Below are 17,670 nucleotides of genomic sequence, written 5' to 3'. Positions count from 1 at the left end.
CCCACGGATGGCGCATGCGCCGTTCAGAAAAAAAATCATTTACGTCGGGTCAAGGCATATTTACATAAAACACGCCCCCATCTCATCCATTTGAATTGCGCGCCCTTACGCCGACACAGTTACACTACGCTGCTGTAACTTACGGCGCAAATTCTTTCAGGATACGGAAAATACGCTGAAAGTTACGGCGGCGTAGTGTATCTGAGATACGCTACGCCGGACGGAAAAATGCGCGGAGGTACGTGGATCTGGCCCAAAGTCTTCAAGCTGGCTGGTGATCACATTTTGTCTGATTCAGCCAAAATTCAGTCCATAAAAGGCCAGCATTATGAGTGGAATTTTAGGTTGCAAATGGCAGCTTTCATATTTCTGTCCTTGAAGCTTCATTTTAAATTATCAGAACTTCTCCAGAGCCTCTCGCATGCTCTGTAACTCCCCGCCACGGTATGTCCGATCAGCCCATACCCTGTCCACCTTTAGGAGATCCCTGAAAAATGTATTTATTCAGGGAAGCTTATCCCACACCCACCTAACAACTGTCCCGAGGTGTGGATAAATTCCAGTGCTTGTATTTATTTATTTTAATAAGGGTATTGAAATCTTAGCAAAAAAATATGTTTTGCTACTGTTCGAAAATTGCAAAAAATACCTGTTGATCCAGAAACTTTTGATCTAACCTCTTTGTCTCCTGTGACTGCTACCAGAAACCTTGTTCTCACTAATTTCAGAGGATTACAAAATACCACCTTTAAGGTTATAGACTAGAGGATGTTCTGTAGTCCTGTCCTTATTGGACAATGCCGTTTCTCCATGGATACAATATGGTGAGTAAGTGTTGTCACCCTATGAAAGGAAGTGTGTTATAGGCAGGATCACCAAATGAAAAAAAATGGAAATAAGAAAACTGGTAAACTATAATTTCCTTTGTTGTTCTTGAGATTAGATTACATTTAAAGCTCAAATACAGGAATTCAGTAACTTTGTAAACAGATATACTATATGGGCTCTGGCCACTCTGCTTGTCTCCCTTGCACCATGACATCACAGGACATGCTCAGGCACTGCCTCCGCCAGAGCCGCCCAAACACACTGTAGCAGGCATTCTGGTGGTCTCGGCCAGCTCTGGACCTAGCCAAGTGTCACAGACATCATTTTTAACTGGCAACCTCTTCCTTTTACTGGCAGGAGAAAATTGCCTGTTTTTTACTGACTGCCAGTAAAAATACTGATGTCATATAGTCATATGACGTCCACAAAGGGGATCTCCCAATCCCCGGATGGACGTCATATGACGTCCTGGACTTTGTGCGGTGATATCTAAATGATGCTTGCAGCAAGAGGCATCATTCAGATATCATTGTGTTCCGGTGGCGATCCTGCGCACCATAAGAACGATCATAGCGGCGGATTCCGCATTCCACCGCTTGATCGTTCTTATAGGCGGCAGGAGGGGACATCCCCCCCTCCCGCCGCCATCCGGTGCTTCTCCGGGCTCTCCCGTGCCATCAGGGGCCCGGAGAAAAGATCGCCCTGCGCCGTATAGGAAGCATAGAGATGACTGGTGACCAGATGGTCAACAGTCATCTCTATGACCATCGGAGGCCGGGCGTGATGATGTCACGCCCGGGTAGCCGGAATTAAACAAAGCCGCAATTGCGGCTAGTAAGCATGAGATCAGTGAAATATTTTTCACGATCTCATGCTTTCCAGCCTGGAGGTCCCGCCCACATATGTAAACTTTGTTCCAACCACATATGTGAGGTATCGCCGCATGCGTTAGAGCGTGTGCAACAATTCTAGCACTAGACCTCCTCTGTAACTCTAAACTGGTTACCTGTAAAAGATTTCAAAGCGTCGCCTTTGGCGATTTTTAAGTAACGAAGTTTGGCGCCATACCATGAGTGTGAGCAATTTTAAAGCATGACATGTTAGGTATCTTTTTACTCGGCATAACATCATCTTTCATATTTTACAAAAAAAAATGTTGTTATTTTTTAATTCATGAAACCATTTTTTTTCCCCAAAAAAAGGCGTTTGAAATTTTATTGCGCAAATACCGTGCAAGATAAAAAGTTTCAATGACCACCACTTTATTCCCTAGGGTGTCTGCTAAAAAAACATATATAATGTTTGGGGGTTCTGAGTAATTTTCTAGCAAAAGAATGATGATTTGTACATGTAGGAGAGAAGTGCCAGAATAGGTCCGGTATGGAGGTGGGAATAAAAGCCCTGTATTGGGGTTAAGGTGTATGCTTAAAGGCTCTGGTGATGAAAACCTTGCCCTGCATTTAATACACCCTGCCAATACAGAGTAATCCACAGTGTAAATCTAGGGTCCATGTCAACTTTTATTGAACTATCCAACACTTCTGCATAGAGACATCTTCAAGCTTTATTCCATCATCTAGAGCAGGGGTCTCCAAACTTTTTTTAACAAGGGGCCGGTTTATTGTCCTTCGAACTTTAGGAGAGCTGGATTGTGGCCAGCGGGAGTGTAGATTTTCTTGGCATTAGTGGGAATAAACGTCGCTATATTTGGTTTTATGGGGGGGTGCCCCATCATTGGAATCATAGAGAGGAATAGTGCCCCATTGTTGGTGTCAGTGGGAGAAATGGCGCTCCATTTTTTGGTGTCAGTGTCAGTGGGAGGAATAGTGTTCCAAGGGCAAGATAAAGGCAAGCAAGGGGCCATATCTGGCCCCTGGGCCTCAGTTTGGGGACCACTGATCTAGAGTGAAATAATTAATAGTCTGTAACATTAATCCTGATCCTGACAGAGTCGGCAGAAACATGGCATTTTATCTAATTAGAAATTGCTTTATGTTGAAGCATTTTTGGAGTTGAAGGTTTCTCTTGCAATTATTATTAACTATTTTTTCCACTCTGTGTTTCTGATTCCGTATTATTTTTGTGATTTGTTTAGGAGCTCAATTAGTACTACATATTAAATAAGATTTTCAAATTGCCTTTGTCTTTTCTTTTCTGCCTCTAGAACCCTATCCTCGTTATACTGTTTAGAAAGCATAGCTCCATGCACTTAGCATTGCTGATGATCATACATGGATATATATATTATGCCAATATTCCAAAATAGCAGCAATTTACTTTCCCTTTACTTTTTCTTTTTACTTTCAGTGCCCCTTCTTGGGGTCATTGGATCACCCTGTAGGGAGAGAATATGTAGAGCTAAATGAAGAGGTACTACAGGATCATTTGGCTTTTTTTTTTTTTTTCTTTTAATGCTCATGCACATTATTTTTTACAGATGCATCTATGATTTAAATGAGTAATGTTCTCCTGCTAAGTGGTTGTTTACAAAGGCCTGAGAATATAAGCCATGACAATAAGCGCTATACGCTAGTGCCTTACTTCCCCTGTATATGATAAATGCATAAAATTGTCTTCTGTAACATTCTGTACAATCTGCTGTTCAGTAATGGTTCTCACAGTCATCAAGATGCCATTCTAGTTACAATGATTCTGTTAACTAATTTATCTGCCAGAAGTGGGTTCTTTTGACCTATCCACACATGTTTTCACCTGCAATGACGATGAATAAATAGCTTTGTTGATTGTATTCAATCAGCTCATTAGACTGATGGGTCAAGGTTGGGTCTGACAACACACAAGCTGCATTCTCATTAATGAAAGCTCTCCATACGTTTCACATACCATTTAATGCATTAGATTGGACTTGGGCAATCTGATTGAATGCAAATACTGAATAACAGATTGTTGCTGTGCAATTACTGTCTTGACGGTGCTGCAATCCATTTCTGATCGTATTATTTGTTTAAACTTGTTTTCTCTTATTTCTTATTGCCTTTTAGCTGTAATTTAAGACTACGAGGTTGGAACAGACTATGGAATGCATTGTTTGTTTGGTTTATAAATGGAACCTTTAAATAAAAAGGGCAACGTAGATTTATGATGCTCGGTGCGGTGTAGGGGTCTTTAAATAAAAGACTGAAATAAATAGCAGCCATTAAAGCGATCATCGTGTTGTAACACAAATTGTGTTTATTATGCTAATGGAACATGAAATTAAGAAAAAGACCTTTATGCCGGTGGAATTAATTAATGAGTTTTATGAAGGCATTGGGATGTAATTTATTTCTAGATAAGTAAGTGTAATTTGCAGTTCCATGGGTCTCTGCTATGCTGATTGTAATAGTTGTTTCTGCAGATGTGTTGCTCACAGCATGTCTTTCCATTAGAACTGAGCACCTCATTATATAAACCGCACCTAATTAAACATAATACAGTGTTGACTCCATACTAGCCCTTTCAAACCAGCCACTGTCAATACGAGAGAGTGTATACCATAGGTAATGCATGCTTTTTGCCTCAGTTTGCTCGTTATTATAGTGCAATGAAAAGATCTCTCTTCAGCTGTCAGTTTAAAAGAATAACTGCCTAAATACAAGAAAGCTATACATTAGTGAGTGCTATGGTTATAATTAGGAAAATGGTTTATGTACTCATTGGCAGCTACAGCCAACATCTATCCCCTTCATTGCTAGCTCCCCTCTATAATATAAAGATCTCACTTTCCGGCACCTAAAGAGCAGAGACAAAGATTGCTTTGGCTCTGAGGAAGAGGGTTCGCCCTCGTAATGCGTAAGCCGTATTTTATGCCGTCTGGACTCCCCGGCTATCTGGTCCCAGTCGAAGGCGTTTGGAGACATCTATTTTCATTGATGGAGTGGTATAAATGCTAGCTTTTTAACTTGTTTGTGAGTAGTCATTATCTCTGTACATTTTAATTAAACCTTGCTATTGGTAATGCACAAGGTCGGTGCGCCCTTCTTTTTTTTTTTTTTTTTTTATCTATGTACATTGCAGGGATTGCGGATTCCTATCTTTTGTTATTCTGAAGAAATAGCAGTTTGTATCCCTGTGTCCATGTGGAAAGTGAATCTAATGTGAGTGATTTTATAATTATCAGATAGATGCTGCACTTGTAGGGTTCTAATAAGAACAGTGGCAAAGTCTGCATCCCTTTAGATGTGATTTCCCTTTGAGAGTATCTCCCCAAAAATGTTTGTTGCAGGGGATAACCAGAATCTGAATTGTATCTTAGTGCAGCCTTCTGGGAAAATCAATAAGCTAATCAAAAAAGCAAGAAATTACATATGGGGGAGGGGGGTCCAGTACATCATCTGTGTACAGAAAGCCTCCAGGTTGCCATATTGCATTGCATTTTACAGAAAACTGCTGAGAAATTAAAATGAAAGGTCTTTTTTAATAACATACAATTACAACAAGACTCTTGTAGCAATTGTATGTGCTATATTAATTCCCCCCCCCCCCCCCCCCCAAGTAAGTAGAGTTAACCTTTAACAATGATACGACCGTGGAATAATGGAGGGCAGACTGGTACTGAGACCTTGTCTTGAGGGCAGTAATAATTAGGCATTAAATAAATAAAAAATAATTCTTGCGCAAAATCTAAAAACATGCTGGCAGTGTCAAAATAGTAAAAAGTGAATAAATAAATAATGTGATCAGTGATAATTAAATCAATAACGTGCCGATGCACAAACATAAAAGTCTATATGTGATAAAGAAGATAAACTGCAAAGGAGGAGAAGAAATAAACTATAATGTCCACAGATCTTGAATATAATAAGTAGCTTGATCACAAGCGTGTCTGGTCTCACAGAACTCTCACCCTATCAATAGATATATTGAGCATCAAGGACAATCACACTTAACAAATAAGTTTATCTTGGTCTCATCAGACCACAGGACATGGTTCCAGTAATCCATGTCCTTAGTCTGCTTGTCTTCAGCAAACTGTTTTCGGGCTTTCTTGTGCATCATCTTTAGAAGAGGCTTCCTTCTGGGACGACAGCCATGCATACCAATTTGATGCAGTGTGTGGCGATTGGTCTGAGCACTGACAGGCTGACCCCCACCCCTTCAACCTCTGCAGCAATGCTGGCAGCACTTATACATCTATTTCCCAAAGACAACCTCTGGATAGGACGCTGAGCACGTGCACTCAACTTCTTTGGTCGACCATGGTGAGTCCTGTTCTGAGTGGGACCTGTCCTGTTACACGCTGTATGGTCTTGACCATCATGCTGCAGACCATTTTTAGGGTCTGGGCAATCTTCTTATAGCCTAGGCCATCTTTATGTAGAGCAACAATTCTTTTTTTCAGATCCTCAGAGAGTTCTTTGCCATGAGGTGCCATGTTGAACATCCAGTGACCATTATGAGAGAGTGGGAGCGATAACACCAAATTTAACACACCTGCTCCCCATTCACACATGAGACCTTGTAACACTAATGAGTCACATGACAACAGGGAGGGAAAATGGCTAATTGGGCCCAATTTGGACATTTTCACTTAGAAGTGTGTACTCACTTTTGTTGCCAGCGGTACAGATATTAATGGCTGTGTGTTGAGTTATTTTGAGGGGACAGCAAATTTACACTATTATACAAACTGTACATTTACTACATTGTAGCTAAGTGTAATTTCTTCAGTGTTGTCATACATGAAAGGATATAATAAAATATTTACAAAAGTGTGAGGGGTCTACTCACTTTTGTGAGATACTAATATATATATATATATATATATATATATATATATATATATACACCTGCCTTTACATGCACATGAACTTTAATGCATCCCAGTCTCAGTCCGTAGGATTCAATATTGATTTGGTCCACCCTTTGAAGCTAAAACAGCTTCAACTCCTCTGGTAAGGCTGTCTACAAGGTTTAGGAGTGTGTCTATGGGAATGTTTGATCATTCTTCCAGAAGTGCATATGTGAGGTCAGGCTATGATGTTGTACAAGCAGGCCTGGCTCCCAGTCTCCGCTCTAATTAATCCCAAAGGTGTTCTATCTGGTTAAGGTCAGGACTCTGTGCAGGCCAGTCAAGTTCCTCCACCCCAAACTCGCTCACCCAAGTCTTTATGGACCTTGCTTTTTGCACTGGTGCACAGTCATGTTGGAACAGGAAGGGTCCATCCCCAAACTGTTGCCATAAAGTGGGGAGCATGAAATTGTCCAAAATGACTTGGTATGCTGATGCCTTAATAGTTTCCTTCACTGAAACTAAGGAGGCCAAGCCCAACCCCTGAAAAAAACTCACACCATAATCCCCCCTCCACCAAATGGCTTGGACTAGTGCACAAAGCAAGGTCCAAAGGAGATCAGTTTATGCAGACTGCACACTGACACTCTGCTTTATGAGTTGCCAGGGGTAAACAGCCTATGCTATCAGTTTATAACCAGCTGCTTCCTCTATTGTTTTTAGCAGATCAAATCGGACCTCAAGGTAGTCGATTGATAAACTTGGGTACAACCAGCCTGCTGGTTTTACTTGTGATTATTGCTAGCAATAATCACTGTTTTCTCCCAGTGGGGACAACCCCTGGTTGCAGGAAAGAAATTAGCACTGTCTATGGCCTGCCTACAATCATCATCAAGAGTGTCATATACAGTGCCTTGAAAAAGCACTCATACCCCTTGAAATTTTCTACCTTTTGTCATGTTACAACCAAAAACGTAAATGTATTTTATTGGAAGTTATGTGACAGACCAACACAAAGTGGCACATAATTGTGAAGTGGAAGGAAAAGATAAATGGTTTTAACATGTTCTACAAATTAATATCTGAAAAGTGTGGGTGCATTTGTATTGAGCCCTCCTGAGTGAATACTTTGTAGAACCACCTTTCTCTGCAATTATAGCTACAAGTCTTTTTGGGTATGTCTCTACCAGTTTTGCATATCTAGGGAGTGAAAATTTGGCCCATTCTTCTTTGTAAATTAGCTCAAGCTCCGTCAGATTGGATGGAGAGTGTCTGTGAACAGCAATTTTCAAGTCTTGCCACAGATTCTCAATTGGATTTAGGTCTGGACTTTGACTGGGCTACTCTAACACATGAATATGCTTTGATCTTTTCTAAACCATTCCATTGTAGCTCTGGCTGTATGTTTAGAGTCAATGTCCTGATGGAGGGTGAACCTCTACCCCAGTCTCAAGTCTTTTGCAGACTCGAACAGACTCTAATGCCTCATACACACGATCATTTTTCCCAACACGAAAAAAACATGCATGCTCAGAATCAAGCAGAAGAGCCGACCTGCCTATTGTACGACGAGCCGAGATGAATGAAGTTCGTGTTGTACGTCACCGTGTTCTTGACGTTCGGAATTTCTGACAAGATTAGTGTGGACGTGTGTATGCAAGACAAATTTCAGCTGTTTTTCTGCTGAAAAAAAACACACGGTTTTCCTGTTGGAAAAACTGATCATGTGTACAGGGCATAACACTTGCTTGCAGAACTCCAGCTGGCACACTATTTGTGGATCTGACAAAAATCTCTCAGTCAGACTGAGGCCCATTTGAGTGTGTAGCAAAAATTCAGTGTCCAGCTTAATAACTCCTGTGGCTGCTGATCAAAGCACCACCTCCTCAGGCACTGCCAGCCCTCTTGGCTGCCCCTTTCACTAGCCCTCCTGGCTAACTTCTCCACAGTCCTCTCAGACTGATACTCTCTCCACAGTCTTCCCTGCTCCTGCTGTCCTCTCATTTGGTTTCATGCCTCCTGGAAAGTATTCCTCTATGTGTTATAGAGGGTCCTTCCAGCACCCGAGCCCCAGGTTACCCCTCCTCAGACTAGTGGGCACCCTCAAGAGCCACAGACAGCCTCCTCAGCACTCCATCTCCATCTTCCACTAATCTATTCCTGCCGGCATGACTCAAGCCTATTGTAACGGCACTGGCGAACGGGAGTGAACCACAACTGCGGATAGCAAGGATTTATGTGAGATTTCAGTACTGAGCCCCAGGCATCACTCCAATCAGAGAACACAGGAGTTTGGGGGTTCTCTACATCATCTCTCTCTCACATAAAGGAATGCGTTGAGCTTCTAGGGGAGGACGTATTACGACATGCGACTAACCCCTAGCGTTTAAAAGTATACAATGCACGTGAAGATTCCAATGCACTTCTGAATGCAAGTGATTATCAGTACGGGACCCCGGGCGTCACTCCAATCAGGGAACAGGAGTTTGGGGGTTCCCTACATTATATAGTTTCAACATAAAGAAGTACATTAGGCCACTAAGGGAATAGGTATGGAATACCTTCAACCCTTAGCATAGAAAAGTTTAAGCAAACATGTTCAGTAACTTAGGGCATGGGCCCATAAACAAGTAAGAACTTATGTCAAGCACGTAGTAAATGAGAATACTGTATGCAATAGCAATTTACTTAAGAGACAACTTTAGCGTATTCGAATTAAAAGTGTATGTCCCTTTAAGATATTCCTCAGCGGTGAGCTAAAGACACAGCAAATAATCCCAAGCAGTAGGATAGCATTAGATAAGTCAGTTTTAAATACAGTACATCTAAAGGCTATATGTGAAGCGGGTTATTGTAATAGTACTTATCCGTATTGCAGAGGATGGGTGTTGTAGTCTGATAGCAGCAATGGGATTTCTGTAATGCAGCGTCTTCTGGAGGAAGATATCCTGTGTCCCAGTATGGCAGTCTGCATTAGCTTCAATCCGGCAGGCATCCAGGGTGGCATGGTTTAGGCTTAGGAATTGGTAGCCAAGCCGGCTATGACCGACAATATTAGAACATTGTTTCTATGGACTGTGAATGCCTTTATAGGCAGGAGACAGGTGCAGTGCATAAGCACTGAACCCAGGGCAGCGATGATGTGCGGCGCACTTCCGCGTTCCACGGTGGAATGCACGCGGCATCGTGTGATGATGTGGAACGCATTACGGGTAACAGACGAAGAGTGCCTGTTACAACTATTTATTAGGTGCCTACCCTCTTCCAGACCCTTTTTAGCTGGGGATTGGTCAAGTACCTCATAAATATTCTAAGAAGCTCCTCCTAGTATCCACCCACTACATCTGGAAGCCTCTCCAAGGTTCCAGAAACAGGGGGAGGCACCAGAGAAACTACTTGCTGAGTCACCCAGCCTCCATGAGTCACTTAGCCCTGACCCAGATTCAGCCCAGACCTGGCTCTCAGCCAAGCCAAATTTTCCCACAATACAGCTAACAAAAAAATGTTCTACATCTAGCACACTAGAGGGTGCTACACATGTTTTTTAGATTGTATTCTGAGCCACAAATGTGCAGCTCAGTGTAAATCTATTCATGCTTTAAGTGCTGGAAGGAATTAACTCCCATACCCATGTGCAGGAGTTACATCATTGTGGGCTGGCCAAAGACACAGAACAGGTGCAAAGATAGGGAAAAAGATGTCAGCAACAATGAGGGTGCTTGTGAGTGTAACATTGTTGAAGGGAAGGTAACTGGAGTGGACTTTTATTTTTTTATTTTACCAGCATACTGTGTTGTCACTGGGGAAAAAAATGTTCTACAAAAATTAATTTGGCTTATTAAAATTAGACTTTTCTTTTCTTCTTGTTTGAAAACTTTTCACAATGCAGGTTGTTTGACAAGTTATCATATTGGATACATGACTGTAACTAGGAAAATAGCATCTCATTTTTTATGCAGTGGCATATTTAAATTGTGTGCCTGTTTCCTGTGGTTTATGAAATCTGGTGTACAGTATGCTAAGGAATCTATGCCAAATAAAAAGAAAATAACAGTTACTCTGGTGCCAGTAAAGAAAGAAATCTAAATCTAATTTTCAAATGTACTGCAAGTAGACACACATACAAAAATGAAGGTTTTAACCATTTAACAACTCATAGCCTAAAAAGACATTAAATCATCTCAAGTTGACCAAAAAGTAAATATTGAGCTATGTAAGGTATTTTAGTGTTCTATTGTTTTTCATCAAGATCAGCTGATGCCATGGATCTCTTTCTGCTGTCCCTTTATTCGATCCCCACAGCCATGACCTACTGCATTAATTTGGTTTGCCCATATACTAACCACTCTCTAATGTCGATAACTAGCTGTAATTTCCTTCTATGTAGTGTTTGGTGAACGGTTCGACCCAAGCATGAGTTCGGGCCAATAGCCAATGTTTGTCCTACCTGTTTACATTGACAGATCCCGGTTCTGTCTCTCTGCAGGTTAAGGAGATATTTCTTTCACCTATAGGTAAGCCTTAATCTAGGCTTACCTTTAGATCAAAATGGTCTGTAAGGGTTTACAACCACTTTAAGTGACTTGGTAACTGATCGCGGGCCACAATGAGCGGAGCAGGTGGATGGCATGTCCGTGTCCGCTTTGGATATGCAGAGCGGACACGGACACAGCCCACTATACTCTTTTTATTTATGTTTAGCGGATCGGATTGGAGGTAGGACACAAGTCGGTTTATGTCTGCCACTACTTAGAGGTGAATAGAGGGCAGGGATGGACTGGCCATTGGGACTACAGGGAGTTTCCCGGTGGGCTGATGGCTCAGTGGGCCGGCTTCAGTGACAGCAGACCGCCACCCCCTCCGCTCCTCTGTCACTCCCTTCCCGCAGCGCTCACCTCCTCTCCCTCCCCGCAGCGCTCAACTGGGGAGAGCAGAGAAGCAGGGGGAGGAGCAGGGGGGACAACAGAGGAGCATGGGGGAGTGGACAGACAGCTGACTCAACAGCTATGGCCTGGGTGAGTTTCTCACTTCTGCCTAATCTTGTCCCATAAGGGGAGGGCACCGAACTGATTCTTTGTCCCGGGTGAAATAATGTCTAGCTTCCCCACTGGTACTGCCTATAAGAGTACCAGTACCAGCCGTTCTACTCTAATAAAGTAGAATGGCTAGTGAAGGGGGAGAGGGGGCTTGGGTGGCCGAAGGGGGTGGGGTGTGGGAGTTGTCTGGCCGCCATGGGAGAGACCTGTCAAAGTGGGCCAGTCTGGATGAAGTCCAGGGCCAAATTTTTGTCCCAGTCCAGCCCTGATAGAGGGTCCAATTGATCGGACTGACCGCGAGAAAGGGGCCCAAGGCTGCTTTCACACTGACGCGCTACTGTTTACCGTGCAACGCAGTGTACCTTTGGCTTTCCTGCACTTTGTAATAGACTTCTATTATATTCTGTAGGTCTGGTGCACTTTCAGAAAGCTCACCAAACTCGCAGGTAATAACAGAAGTCTATGGCTCAGTGTAGGTAACCCGCAGGTACACTGCTCTGCACCTGCAGATCAGTTTAAAAACAGCCAAGTAAACACTTCAGAACAGATATGCCCATATATACACTGTGATTTTAGTAATAAACTGACCTTTAATAACAGTATTCTATTCCATCCCAGAAAAGGAGATCGCTGGCCACAACTGAGGGCCCCGTGGGCCACATGTGGCCCCCGGGCCACTGGTTGGGCACCCCTGGATTACACAGACAATATTAAAAACTTGAAAGAGGTTTTACCCCTTCTTTACTATATACAAAAAAAACTATTTTACCTTCATATATACCTTAAAGGGTCACTAAAGGAAAAAAAAATTTGGCTGAAATGACTGTTTACAGGGCATAGAGACATAATAGTTAACTGATTCCTTTTAAAAATGATTAAAAATAGATAAAAAACAATCATATAATGTGCCTGCAGTGTAGTTTTGTTTTTGCTGCTGTTTGCTGGTTCTTTGATGTACAGAGAGCCACTAGAGGGCAGTCAGCCAATAGAGAGCAGTGATACTTTGTCTAAAACTCCTCAGCACCAATCCAGTTTCGTTTTACTCACACCTCCTTGATTAGTGACCACCGTGAGAAATCTCCCAGTACTGTGGTCATCAGGAAACAGGCAACCAGGAAGTGTCCAGAACAGAGAGGATTTACAGCAACATGAAAGCAAAAACGAACAATGAGGACATGAAACCAGGACTGCAGCAAGGTAAAGGAAGCTATTTAGCTAAAAAAAAAAATTCCTTTAGTGACCCTTTAAGATGAATTAGAGAAAGAGTCAAAACATTATACAAGAGAAGTCATATATAGTTCAAGACAGACATGTAAGAGACAAAATTGGGCAAAGTGGCACATGGCAAAAAGAAACAAATGTGTAGAAACAACAGGAGTATTAATTAAAAGGAGCTATTTCTCTACAAAATATATCCATTACTGCTTCATGTGCCTGCATGTATCATCTGTATGTAAATCTGTGTGCATTTTCCTTTAGATTTACCAACAACTTGTTAGTTAGCGCCCACTTAAATAATCTATTCATTTTAAATCTGAAAAGTTAATCCCATGACTAAGTCTTTTATGACGAAACATGTCGGGGCGTGGCTGTGCGGCAACCATCTGAAGTGAATGTGTGATGTATCAAGGCCGATCAAGGAAGCAGAGATCCAGGAAGGAACAGCGGGGAGGTGGTGGGCGGTCAGTTGACACCTTGGGTCTGCTGTGACCAATATACTCGGTTTTCGGTTCATCTCTGAACGAGTGTTTGCTCTGCAGTGTATTGTCTATTTTTTTTTTTGAGATTCATGTGAGTGCTATATTTGAAGATTCAAGTGTGTTATTAAACTGATTTTACGGTATCACGCTATTTTGAGCACTTCTTTTATTTACATGCGGAGCTTTCTGGCAGTGAATCGGTTGGAACTGGAATTATCTGCTATACAGTACCTACCAGTGAGGTCTTTTTGTACACGTTTACACGCCAAACACGAGAGTGTAAGGCAATTTGAGTTGGTGAGTTTTGCATCTGACGGGAGAGGATTTACTGACACCGGGTGTGGTGGAAGATTGGAAAATATTATCATTATTTTTTCACAAACCTACTTGATGTGTTTTATGGACTTATATTTAATTAATATTTAAGCACAGTTATATATATATTTTTGGAATTTGTGCACATATTGACTTTTGTGATGTTTATGGACATTAGCATTATTTTTGAATACCTGTGAAAACTGATATTTCATCTTACATTGTTTACAGCGCTGCTTATATTTTATTACACTCATTCTAGGGTTTTAGAATATGTTTTTCATAGGTTCTTGCATTACAAAGGAGATTATACAATCAGAATGCAAAATGGACACAGAAACTAGTCACTTGGCAGACCATTCTGAATGTTTCCTATTAGAAAGCCAAGCTGTCACGATCAGGCGTTGTGCTTGAAGACCAGTTGCTATAGGAGTTGCAGGACAGGTACACAGGCAGTCACTTCTGGCAGAAGACACAGGCTCATCTGAGGTGCAGAGTCTAAGTACTAGCTGGTGTTCACCAGAGCTCCTGATGGTGGAGATGGATTTAGTTGCGAGCTAGAACCAGGTTGCAGTCCTCAGGTTTGCCCCACCAAGCCGGGATCCAGTAGCGGATAAGCAGATAAGGATTAAACAGCACCATGGTCAGTAAACAAGCCAAAGGGTCAATCACAAGTGGTTGCAGGTTGGGATTAGGCAGTAGAGTTTTCAAAGAACAAGCCAAGGGTCAATCACGAGTGGTAGAAAAACACAGATGGCAGCAGGGAAGTCATGAGCAAGGCACTGGCTGAGAAGGCACAATAACCTGGCAAAGAGGAAGTGCTGAGACAAGGCTTATATAGGAAGTTCATTGGAGGAGCAAGGAGCTCAAGGTTCAACAGCAATCAAGACACAAGGCAGGGTTGTCCAATGGAACAGGTTTGTCCAGCAGATCAGACAGGGCACTGTCTAGAATTCCAGATATCTCTGTGGGAAGAGTCAACACCAGACACAGACGAGGTCCCAGGTTCAAGCCCAGGTACTGACACAAGCATTCTGTGTGCTCAATAAACTATATGAGCATCCTGTATTAAAGTATATTTAAATCCCCCAAAAATGTAATGTATTGCAGTTTACCAGTCTTTAGAAGTCCTGTCTGCATTAGTTTTATTTTTTATTTTTTTTAGTTTTCCTTTATTTTCACCTGGTTATCCAACCAGTAACACACTTTTTGTCTTAGGGTGTCTCATCCCTCTTTGGAGGAGCAACAGAGGCATCCCTTCAGCACAGTCTGGAGAAGGTACTATTATATTAAATAGTAGATTTAGATTTACTTTACAAAAGTGACTAACAAATTATAGTGGTTTTAAAGCTAAAACTTGTTTTACCTTAATGCATTCCCTGCATTAAGTTAAAAAAGTTTTTACTACTTGCTGTGACCCCTCCTCCAAACACATACCTGGGTGCTATATAGTTCCAGTGCTGTGCCCAGCTTGTGGTCTTCTCTCCCCTCTCTCTGCCCTCACTACATGTGTTGCTATGGTCATTTGTATTTACTTTAAGAATAATATAGAGTTAGATTTTGAAGAGCATATGTTTCCAGGTAAGGCACCCCCCCCCCCCCCTTCCAATTAATATGTAAATAAACCAGTTGGATAGTTTTTGGAGCTGAGACAGGAAGCAATCTGCAGGATGTGATGTAAGCAGGAGTTAGGGGGAGGAGATTTGGCTTTTGAAAGAAACGTGGTCGGAAAAGAGATGTGTTTGGAAGGACAATGAGGAAAAGCTACCAAGAGCTGGAGAGTTTTGGAGATGTTTTTGAGTGGAACTGAGCAAGGAACCATGAATGACATTACATCCTAAACCCTAAGTTGAGTAACAGTTTAGTTTATTTATTGCTTATATTTGTAGGCATATTTTTGTAGCTTTGAATTATGTTGTATTGTGTATCCTACTGTTGTATGTGAAGTTTTTCCTGTTTAGTAAAGCATTGATACACTACAGAAGTCTAGGCTTCTTTGGTTTTACCGCAATAACTTTAATAGATGCAAAGCATAACACTACACTGAGAGCAGTGGGAGCCATTGGCTCCTACTGCTGTCATTTAAATCCTGTGCGCAGAGAGGAGGTGGGGCCAAGCTGCTCTGTGTATGTCTATAGAAGCACACAGCCCAGCTGTATGCCCCCATAGCAAGCAGCAGAGAAGAGAAGGAGCAGAGAGCGCCTACAGGGGACACCAGAAGAGAAGGTTTAGGGCTGCCTGCACAGAGCAGATGAGCATAATATGTTTATTATTTTAATATAAAAAATTCCTTTAGAAATGCGTAATTCGACTTTTAAAGCAGTTAAAGCTGATTATTGTAAGCAACCTATCATCCACTCTTCTCTGTTTCAGCTTCAAAATGTGGGTGGCCCCTTTAACATCCTCATGCACAATGCAGGTCGCTTGTCCTGCTTTGTATCAGATGACAGTGAGGGTTGGCTTTGGGGTAAAGTAGTCATGGGGGAAGAAGTCTATAACAGTGAGGATTCAGGAAAGTAATTCTGTCTATTACATTTTCCCTACAGCAGTGGTTCTCAAGTACCCCCAACAGGCCATTTTTGCACATTTCCTATATCTTTCCTATATCTTGCACAGGTGCTTTAAATCAGAGTCAATGGCTTGGTAAGAGAAATTACCACAACATGGCCTGTTGAGGGTACTTGAGGAATGAGGTTGAGAACCACTGCCCTACACTAAATCTAACCAATCATTAGAATCTTACTATATGGCGGGTGCTGCCAAAATGTAACTTTTTATTAGCTGACCGGAGATAAGCTTTACCGGTTTATTTGTTGAATGAGGATCTTAAACAGATAATGAAAAAAATAATTTCAAATATCAAAGCATAAACTTGTGGAGGTCTCAATAACGGTAAAGTAAAACCAAATAAAAACCACTGTACTTTCTCTTTAAGAGCCAAAAAAGGAGGATGGTTATGTCCCCTAAACGAGTGCTAAATTTTTTATGTTTGAGAAGTATATCTTTCAAAATAATATTTTATAAGTCCAGTTATTGTACCTTTTTACATTAATATATTATCATTAATGCATTAATTTAATTGAACGCGAGTAACCCAGTGACTATTTTGAGGTCTCTCTTTCTGTTTTTTTGGCCTTTTTTTTAACGCCAAAATGTCTAATAAAGTGTTAACATTTAGAAATTTTGAAAGGGCTAAAAAAAAAAAGATATCAGATCTGAACACAGATCTCTTCTAATATTTTGCTTTTGTGTATCAGCTGTATACTTCACGAACAAAACCTCAAAACCAAAATGAGAACATAATGATACATTTGACTATCCCATTTGTTTCGGTATCATTGGATTGTGGCTCCCATAACGATTATAACGTTTCACTATCATAAAGGCAATATGGTCTCACATAAATTGTTGACATTTTTCTAGTGATAAGTTCATTTTCTAACAAATGACAACTTTTACAGTTCTGCTATAATGTTTTATACCTTCTGAATGCAAATTGAAATTGCTCTGTGATTTTTCCAATTGCTGGTAACATTTCTAGTAGATGACCAAAGCTGGATGTATCAGCAGAGAACAAACTGGGATAATGAAATGGCTGTATTATAAGCCTAATTTGGGATAATAGTATTGTGCATTGGATCAGGAGTGAGGTTGTAAAGTGTTTTATGCACAAGACAATATCATTTTATTCTATTTATATTTAGTCCCCCTATTTCTATTTACATATGTATGCAGTTAGCCAAATGGACTTACTATATATAGACACAAGTCGGTTTGAAAGCCATGTTACAAAATGCAGAAAATGGTCTTTCTTTTCAAGATAAATTTTAAACTTGTAAATGTTTAAAAAAAAAATAGCTAGCGTCAGGCCTTGGGCCTGACTGCAAAACAATGACATAAAGGAAATCTGAACTTTCTTTAAAAAGGTAAGGGTGTGAAGGAAAGTGTTATTTGTTAAAATTTACAGTATGTACAGACAAAACATATTCAAGGGATTTTAATGAAGCACTACTGACAGTTTTCTGGTGCTATGGCATAGAGAGACACAAAGGGGCTGATT

This window comes from Rana temporaria, chromosome 7 (genome assembly GCF_905171775.1).
Source record: "Rana temporaria chromosome 7, aRanTem1.1, whole genome shotgun sequence".
NCBI classification, from domain to species: domain Eukaryota; kingdom Metazoa; phylum Chordata; class Amphibia; order Anura; family Ranidae; genus Rana; species Rana temporaria.
Note: the sequence above shows the minus strand (reverse complement) of the source record.